The following is a 9,652-nucleotide window of genomic DNA, read 5'->3' as shown; positions in this document are numbered from 1 at the left end:
TTATTATTATTAACTAATAATAGCTGCATTGTTGCCATGGTTTTGAGTTTACTGGAAGTTCTTTTCTGCTCCTTTTTAATTTTTATTTATATGTAATTTTTTTCTCTCTTTATTTTTGTTCCTGCATCAGTTCTCTGGCATTAACGACTCATTTTCATTTCAAATTCTATATTCCTGAGATCATTTCCACCATGTCACTGCTGCTCACACAGAGGGCAGTTAGTTTGAGTCTCAGGTGCAGTTTGTGGGATTCGTTACAGTGTTGTAGTAAATTTCACAGTGAGTTCAGACACATCGCAGTCGGATCAAGTCCCGTTTTGTGCTGCAGCTTCTCACATCCGTCCATCTGACCCAAAGACTCTGTGACAAATCATCAGTGTGCAGTGAACAGAAACAATCTTCCTCCTCAGGACACTGATGATGAAGCTAAAGCCTCTGCTTCAGTCTCACTATTAGAGAATGGCTCTTACTGAGGAGCAGCTCATGTTGTGGCGAAATGCATTCTGCCTCTGAGACATAACGTTTTCCCGTCACTGTCCCCTTCAAAAGCACACTACCACGACACTGCACTCACCTCATTAACATAACACGCAACACCTGTGAACGCTGATTGGGGGCGTGGTCACGCGTGATTGATGAAGCGCTTCCTTTAAATGTCACTATGTTGCATCCGTAGGAAGAGGAGCGGAAGTGGAGCTCTGTTTGGTTCCTGTGCGAGCAAAGCGTGAAGGTGCGATTCTGGAGTAGAAGCTAAACCGAGTGGGAGACTTGTACATTGTTGCCGACGACGGCGACCCGAGCAAGATTTCCGGGACGGAGGAACATCGCAAGCCCCAGGTGGGAGGAGCTAATAGCGACTTCAAGCCCGATGCGGGAAGCGGATGGCTGAGGTCTGTTGAAGCTTCGGATCCAGGACGGTCCGGTTTACACAGCAGCTCCTCCTACTACTACTCATCCGACAGAATCGGTGCCATGCATGAATTGCGTCTTCCAGCACTCTCGGTCCTGCATTGCAGTCCGGAGTTCCCCAACTTCGAGGCCGGTGTCCTCCTGCAGAATGTCCCTAAGCGTTGTGCAGGGTCTGCCACGCCTTCTGCTGGAGTCCATAGCAATACTCTTCCTGCCGCCTCTTTACGTCTCATCACGTGACCAGCGAGGGTTAGTCGACGCTGTCTAATGATGGTAGAGATACGCGGGTAGGATCCGTAGAGTGACTTGTTAGTAGGATGTTTCCTCCAAGATATATTTTGGACCTTCCGCAGCATCGAGGTGTAAGTACCATCAATCTTTCTCGAAAGCGAATTTGTTAATGACCATGACTCCGAACCATACAGAAGGATGGATTCAACAGATGCTTTAAACCTTGGGTGGCCAACCCGCGGCTCGCGAGCCGCATGCGGCTCTTTGCCCGGTGTCATGCGGCTCTTACGTTCATATCGAAGTTTGTGTTGTTTTTTTTTTTTTTAATGTGCGTGTGCGCTTTGCTTGAGTTCAGTATGGTATTTTCGTCAAATGCATCTTCGCTTTGCTTGGGTATATTACGGTATTTTCAGGTCATGTCAAATGCGCATGTGCGTGAGATAATCGCTAAGTTTTTGGGCAAGGTGTATCTTGTGTCAAGTAGCCTCTCAAAATGGCAATGAAAAAATGCACAGCCAAACGAAAATATGAAGACGAACATAGGACATTTTTAACAGAGTGGGAGAGTTTATACTTTTTTGTTGAACGTAATGGTAAGCCATTCTGCCTTATGTCAGTCGTCATTAGCTCATTTCAAAGCTTCCCGCCTCCCTGAATAAGCAAGGAGCCAGATATGCAACACTAATTGAAAACCTGCACGAAAGCTTTGTAACCCGGTTCCGTGATATACAACTGAAAAGGCCACAGGTTACGTTCCTCGTCGACCCATTCAATGCGGAGACGGACTGTTTGAAAGCCCCGCTTGTCACAGATGAGGCTGCGGCTGAGTTGGAGATGATCGATCTTCGTGAGGAAGACCAACTGAAACCTGTTTTGAGGGAAGGCACCATTGAGTTTTGGAAAAGTGTGCCATTGGAAAAATACCCGAATGTGAAACAGGCTGCGCTTAGTCAATGTTTGGGTCAGCACACGTCTGCGAGTCTGTGTTCTCTGCCATGAAACACGTGAAGTCAAAGCATCGTTCTGTTCTGACTGAAACCCATGTGAAAGAACTGCTTCGAGTGGCAACGACGGAATACAAGGCAGATTTGAAGAGGATTGTTCAAGGCAAGGAATGTCAGAAGTCCCACTAAGCAACATGCATAGTAAGTGCACACAATATTGATTGCTGTAAATGACTGGCCTGTGGTATTAGTACTGACTGAAGGAGTAAATTTCTCTCATGTTGGCGTGTGACATTTACTATTAATCTGGCTGAGCAGAGGTGCGTGAGCGTGTGTGTCTGTGAGGGAGAGAGAGCGGGGGGCGATGTTCATGTGCGGTCATGTGTATGGTGTGGCTTTTTTTTTGGTAATGCCATGAGTCCCACTAAGTTGCATGCATAGTAAGTGCACACAATGTTCATTGTTAAAAATGACTGGCCTCAGCCTGTGGTCTTAGTACTGTAGGGGTAAATATGTTGGTGTGTGACATTTACTATTAATCTGGCTGAGCAGAGGTGTGTGTGTGTGTGTGTGAGAGAGAGAGAGAGAGGAAGGGATGGGTGATGTTCGTGTGCCCATGTGTATGATGTGGCTCTTTGCAGTAATACAGTAAAAAATGTGGCTCTTGGTCTCCAACTGGTTGGCCACCCCTGCTTTAAACACTCCTCTTTGTAGACCGCTTTATGGGGGAGGACCATACCTTCGAGAGGGAGTGTATTGCTCCCCACGCTTTCCCTAACCTTGTCTTCACGTCATGGGCAGTGTTGGTATAGCCTCCAAGGGTTACTGAGTTAAAGCGCACAAGCCCCTTGCTGCTCGTTTACCAAGCGCTACTGGAACTATAAACTCTCTCTCCCTCCACACACATTCACAAGCCCAAACACACACACGAGCACTGGGTTTACACGACTTTATTTTTTTTTTTCATGCCCCTTTCGCTGTATTGGAAGCATAAGGTCATTATGGAGTTGTATTGATGCCATTTTTTTTTGTGAATAAGAGTATGCACATCGAAAACCTACTTTTTTTTTTTTTTTTTAATTTTATTGCTGACGGTGGTTACTTTTAAGTGGCAGGATTTTGATGAGATGAGAACTTTTGCACTATTTTGGATTAGAGAAGAAAACCTTATTGTTGGCAACCAAAGTTCAGTGTTTGTGTTTGCAGCTTGATTGTAATTTGAAATATGAAACCAAATGTTCAGTGACAGTTTTTGCACAAGAGCACAAAAGCCTGTTCTGTCTGTGTACTTGAAGTAGTGTTATTAGAATATCTATTTCTTTGTGTTCTTTAAGATGTGGACAATTTAATGTTTGGTGTCTTTTGCACTATTTTGGATTACAGAACCTTTTCACTGTTTTTGCCATTTGCCTGATAGAAAACCTCTCTTACCTGAAGTACTGTTTACAATATCCACTTTATTTTTGTAAGAACTTTGTACTTCTGAGACACTATTCTTACTTCTGTTCTTCTGCACAATAAATGCTCAAATTACATTATGTCTTTGCATTTTTGTTGTTTAAATCAATTTAGCTTTGCTAAGGGACTAAAAAACCCATTCAGAACACTTCCATTATAAGCTTTACACCACGGCATCTATACCGTGATATCAGTGGCGGCTGGTAGCCTTTCAAATGGGAGGCTGGTCGGTTACAATATTTCCAGATTTTAAAAGGAAAAACATCAATTTTGCCCATACTCTTGCCTCTGATCTGGCTGATTGTTGGCAGGGTCACAAACTGTGAAATGACAGGTTCTTTTGGCCCATTAGCCTACTGTCCAATATACATGATGGTGGTGTGGGGGGTATATTTTAACATTTTATATTTTAAAATTGTGTCATGTTTAAAAAAGTGATCATCATTATTGAAAGCAGCTCTTTGTCAGGAACCTCAGCAGTCGAGCTGAGGGCCACACATTGAATGAAATGACACTTTCCCTATATTTTACTTATTTTGACTGAGAAATGTTTTATTGACAATTTTGATAACCCTTCACATTTAATCCAGGTCTGTAGTGTGAAATGTTCTCGGCTGTGTTTTTGTTTAAAAATGTTTTCCAAACTATAGCTGTGTTTAATTCATATCCAGAGAAATATATATTCCAATATAATATACTCAGCATAAACATTTTAAATAGATTCTATATTTTTGGTCCATCCATGACATATTACTAAAGTAGCCTATTTACTGTTGTTGATGTGGGTCACTTGCTGTTAGCCAATTCACTTTCTCGTACCAGGAGAGCTGAAAGGAACGAGTATTATTCCCTACCTTTTTCACCAAGTCAATTTGAGGCGTTGGTCTACCCTGCTCTTTAATTTTTTTCCTCGAAAGGAAGACTGGCAAATGGCTTCGCCAAAATTAAATCAGCAATGCTTGGCATCCGTGCGCAGCTTTCTTGCTAGCTGACTAGCCCCCTCAAGTTCAAGTTCAGTCACTCAAATAAACGAAATTTCTGGAACTAAGATAGCAAACTTGACAACACTATATTTACACTTTATTTACACTGTGTATGTATGTGTGTGTGTGTGTGTGTGTATATATATATATATATATATATATATGTGTGTATATATATATATATATATATATATATATATATATATATATATATATATATATATATATATACACACACAAACTAAAGCTGGTAGAAACCGTATGTAATGAATGAAATCGAAATGTAAGCTGATCTCTTACAATACACCACAGCACTTGGGAATCCGCATGGGACTGAACTGAGATTCACCACTGCCTGTCTATAGTTGAAACGAGCTGTCAATCAAAGAAAATATCTGGCTGCTTTCACCAGTCTCCTTGTGGAAACTGCCATGTCCCTCCCACTGTGAGGCTGGGAGTCCGTAGGCGGGTGTTTTCGCAGTATTTGTCCAATAACCGTTTTGCATTTTGATATTGAAACGCGCATAGCTCCCAAATGCCGTTGAAGTCAAGGGTGTAGGTTTGGTCTAAGCTTTGGTAGGGACATTACAACTTACCCCCCCCCCCCCCCCCCCCCCCATAACTTTGATCATACATCACGTGTACACAACCACTCTCCTACTCAGCGGAACAGTTCAAGAACACTTTACTTATTCCTTTTCCAAATTCAGCATACATTTTGCATTTTGTCCTCTTATGCAGTTAAGAGAAAAACATTCCAGGTAAGATCAAAATAAATAACTATTATTGGGATCTTCTGTATTAGACAGCAAACACAAATCCAGATAAGAACAAAGAACTTCTTGCACTTCAGGAGGTAAATGATGCAATCTCTACATTATTGGGATATTGTGCATTTACGAGAAAAATATCCAGAAAAGAACAAATAAATATTTTGCACTATATAAAAATAAATAAATAAAAATCTCTGTATTATTGCAGTGTTTGTTGCATGCTTATGTGCATCTGTGTTTATCAACTGGCAAAACTAAATATGTAAACATAAATGCTTAGAACTTTTACACCCATCTAAATGCAGTGTAATCTGCAGATTTTTACAGGGGTATGAATGTCTGTAATGTTATTTAAATACACCAAACGCATTAGTAGACCTATTCTACATCACATTCAGTGTCATTGCTGACCTACTTATGCCTGTTCTTAACTTTACACCTCACCTGACCACCTGTAGGTTCTGCTTCCTCTGTCGAAACCTCCTCCTGGTTGGCACTACACTTCTTTGTGTCCTATGTAATCAAACAAAATGTTCATGAAAAAGATTCATGAACCCATTTTTAACAAACATGAGGACTGGAATATCGCCTACATGTTGCCATGATGTATTTAGCTCAGGTGAAAAGAAATTATGCTATGACTGAGTTCAAACTGGACAAAAAGAAAACTATAGTGACAAAAGCAGATTATTAACCTGCACAAGGCTTGCATCTGTCTTCTGTTGTCTAATTTCATGCACAGAGTTTTCATTAATTAGCGACAACAACTGGCAAGCTTTATAGCCACCAGGCTACACTAGCACTAACTAACTAATGAAAACGGGAGCTATCAGCATCTTTCCATGACTTCCCATGTTTATTGCATGTATCTGCCAGGGCTTTATTCTGTTGGCTACTACAGACAGTTAAAACTAGCACTCCAAAAAGACACGGGAGGGGAGGAGGAAATAGAACACTTAGCTAAGCCTTCACTGAACGCTGCAATAATTGTGTTGCGTGACGCAGCTAAATATCAAACTTCTGGGCGCACTATACTTACTGTCGCGGTGGTGAAATAACTTCTAATGTCCCGTTTCTTTTTGGTGGCAATGGCATTGTTGTCTCAAGCTTATGGTGGGGCAGGGGAAGAGTTGACTGACTGCCCGATGTGTTGTCTGCGCTTAGACAAGGCCGTGGCTTCCAGGACGCTATGCTGCTGCAAGCTCACATTGAATGCACTGCACGCTTGTTCACGTGACAGAGCAAGAGAGACAGAGGTCCGGTGTGTGTGCGGAGGGGGCACACATCGGGACATTATTTTCTCACACGCTTTTAATGCCGCGGCTTTTCTAAAAGATCATGTCGACATTGGCCTCAGTAAACTGTAAAAAAAAAAAAATTCTAAAGGGCACTTTTTTAGGCAGAGGGCAGAGGGGCAGGTGCTTGAGCACCACCTCGTGTCTTTCTGTGCACGCCACTGAGCCATGCTGTAATACGTCCCTGATGTGGGTGGAGTACAGAAGTACAGCAGGCGAGAGACGACGTTCACACTTTTTTTTTTTTTTTTTTGATGCTTTTCAGCTTTACCATTTGTTTTAGACACGTACAGCCACAAACACACATGCATGCACATACAGAGTTGTGCTCTGGTCTGGGAAATCTCTGCTCTCTCCCTCCTTTTCTATCCTGCACCATCACTGCAACAAACACAACATTAATTGACCACAGGTGCATTGACTTTGTCACTCACCTTTCCTGGCCCCGCCCTCCATTCACAAACTGATGCTAGGCCACACCCCCACTGCCACACACACACCTTTGTAATGTGAGCAGAATGTGGTTTTGCATTGTCCTGTTGAAGTCTCCCTGGTAAAGATGTCGTCTTCAAGGCAGCAGATGTTGCTCCAAAATTTCAGTGGACTTTTCTGCATTAATGCTCCATCACAGAAGTGTAAGTTACCTTTGCCAAGGGCACTGACCCAACGCCATACCATGACACACCCTGGCTTTTGGACTTGTTGCTGGTAGCAGCCTAGATGATCCTTTTCGTCTTTGGTCCAAAGCACATGTATAATAAAACATGGCATCCATTTCTTACAAAAAAGACCTGAAATACTGATTCATCTGACCACAATACATGTTTCTGCTGTGTGATGATCCATCACAGATGCTTCCGAGCCCAGAGAAGTCAATGACGCTTCTGGACACAATTAACATACGACTTTCTTTTTACACAGTAAAGTTTAACCTTGCAGTTGTAGATGTAACTCTGTGGATATAATTGTAGAGCTTGACAAAGATTTGCCAGAGTAATCCTGAGCCCATGTGGTTCTATCCGCTATAGATGAATGACAGTTCTTGATTCAGTACCATCTGAAGGATTGGAGACCATGGGTGTTCAGCTTCGGCTTCAGCCCTTACCCTTGACACACACATTTGTTGACAAACTGGAGATCCTCGGCCCATTTCGGCTCATAAAAGACTTGGCCTTTCATGGATACTGATTTTGTACCAAATCATGATTACAGTCACCTGTTGTCATCACCGGTTTCAAATCACATAATTATTTGTGTTACCTCGTTACGAGCCCTGAATTGCCCCTGCCACAGCTTTTTTTGGAATGTGTTGCAGGTCTGAAATGCAGGAATGGATGTATATTAACAAATGAAATAAAGTTGACCAACAAACCATGAAATATCTCAGGTTCATTCTGTCTGCAATGAAATACAAGTCAAAGTACATTAAGAAATTACTTCTTTTTTAAATTTGCATTTTCTATACTGTCCCAATTTTTTTTTTAATTTGAAGTTGTAGTCTCTGGAGATTTGTTTTGAGGAGTCCTGTTAGAACCCATCATTGTTACACGTATGAGACGCTAAATTGGTTAGCATCACTTTATTGGTGAAGCTGGTTGCAAATTATTTGGCAACTTATTTTTAAATGTATTTTCTTTAACTATCCCGCTTATCTAAACATTTTTTTTAATTCAATAAAGGTCTTCATATCGGCTAAGGCATATCGGCATGAGCATCTTTTTCTTTGTTCCTAAAATGTCTAAAGAAATTGGGTGAAGTGCCTTTAAACTGAAATCCCCATCAGACTGGACTAACCTGCCCCCTTCACTTCGATCTGTTACTTTGGTTCATCGCTTTAAGGCATCTCTTTTTACTTATTTGCAAGTAACTTCCTCTTGATTCTAATTTCACCTGGGATTTGGTAATAATTGATCTCTAATGTGCAGATGCATGTTAATGCATGTTTATTGCTGTGTATGGGTGTGTGTACATTTACTGGATGTGTTCTGGTATCACTGGGAAGTCAGTGGGAGTGGCTAGGACCAGGAGAGCTTTTGTCTGTGTGTATTCATGTTGATTTTTTTTTTTTTTGGTGTGTGTTTAAGGACCACCGTGAAACCGAGATGGTTCATCCTTCTAAGCAACTGTGCCTATTTTCATTTACAGACAACTTCATTTATACAAAGCAGATTGGAGGGAGGGGGAGAGACCTGGAAGTGGCCCTCGTTCAAATTTTCAAGCCAAGTCCACTGTCTTCTCAATCCTACTGACTGCAGCTTTAAAGGGTGAGATTGTCATGATATTTGTATAGAATTGATCGGTAGTAATCCCTGGTGTGTAGGAGAACTTTTTGGTGGATGAGACCCATGATTTCGTGTTCTGTCTGGAAGTGCTGACCTCTGAAAAAACTGAGCTCAAACTCAATCATCTAGCACAGGTTTAGAGCTGCTGTTATAGAAAATTAATCAACCCCTTCTGACCAGTCAGAATCCAGACCTGAATAAGATCTGTAGTATACGGTCTATGAAACGCTGTGTGCAGGGGCGTAGCCATCATTTTTAGAAGTGAGGGGGACAAATTGTTCAGAGGTCTATTGAGTGATTTATCATCCTCTCGCATTCAGTTGCACCTCTCCTTAGCAGCTAAAGAACCACATAACCACAAACAGCACAGCACCAGGGAACCGACTTTAGTTCTTGAAAATGATATACTGTCAATCTATAAATCCTATAAAGTAAAATTTATAAATAGAATTAAGAATAGTAGTAGTGACATACGGTAGCTAGTTATATTCTCTTCTCACCTGTGACCCTGCATAATCCTCCCTGTTGGCCTCTGGTCCACTGTCTCCTCCCTCACCCTGCTCTTTCTGTTGTAGCAATAAAGATTAAAAAACATGTGGAAAGCAACATTTTGAAATAGAATTAGGAATACAGTAATAATAATCGGCGGCACGATGGTTTAGTGGTTAGCGCTGTCGCCTTACAGCAACAAGGTCCGGGTTCGAGCCCCGTGGCCGGCGAGGGCCTTTCTGTGTGGAGTTTGCATGTTCTCCCCGTGTCCGTGTGGGTTTCCTCCGG

General features: G+C 41.9%; 1 protein-coding gene across 1 annotated transcript in view; it reads right to left on the bottom strand.

Annotated features, from left to right (window-relative positions):
* LOC132870542 (uncharacterized protein CXorf38-like) overlaps positions 1-7,073 on the bottom strand; it is a 39,076-nt gene extending 32,003 nt beyond the window's left edge. The window contains exon 1 of the mRNA XM_060904219.1: positions 7,028-7,073. The gene's annotated coding sequence lies outside the window, so the exon portion shown is untranslated. The remainder of the gene's footprint in view (positions 1-7,027) is intronic.
* Positions 7,074-9,652: the final 2,579 nt, after the last annotated feature.

The sequence above is a fragment of the Neoarius graeffei genome, chromosome 22 (assembly GCF_027579695.1).
Source record: "Neoarius graeffei isolate fNeoGra1 chromosome 22, fNeoGra1.pri, whole genome shotgun sequence".
NCBI lineage: Eukaryota > Metazoa > Chordata > Actinopteri > Siluriformes > Ariidae > Neoarius > Neoarius graeffei.
Note: the sequence above shows the minus strand (reverse complement) of the source record. Positions and strands in the feature narration are given on the sequence as shown.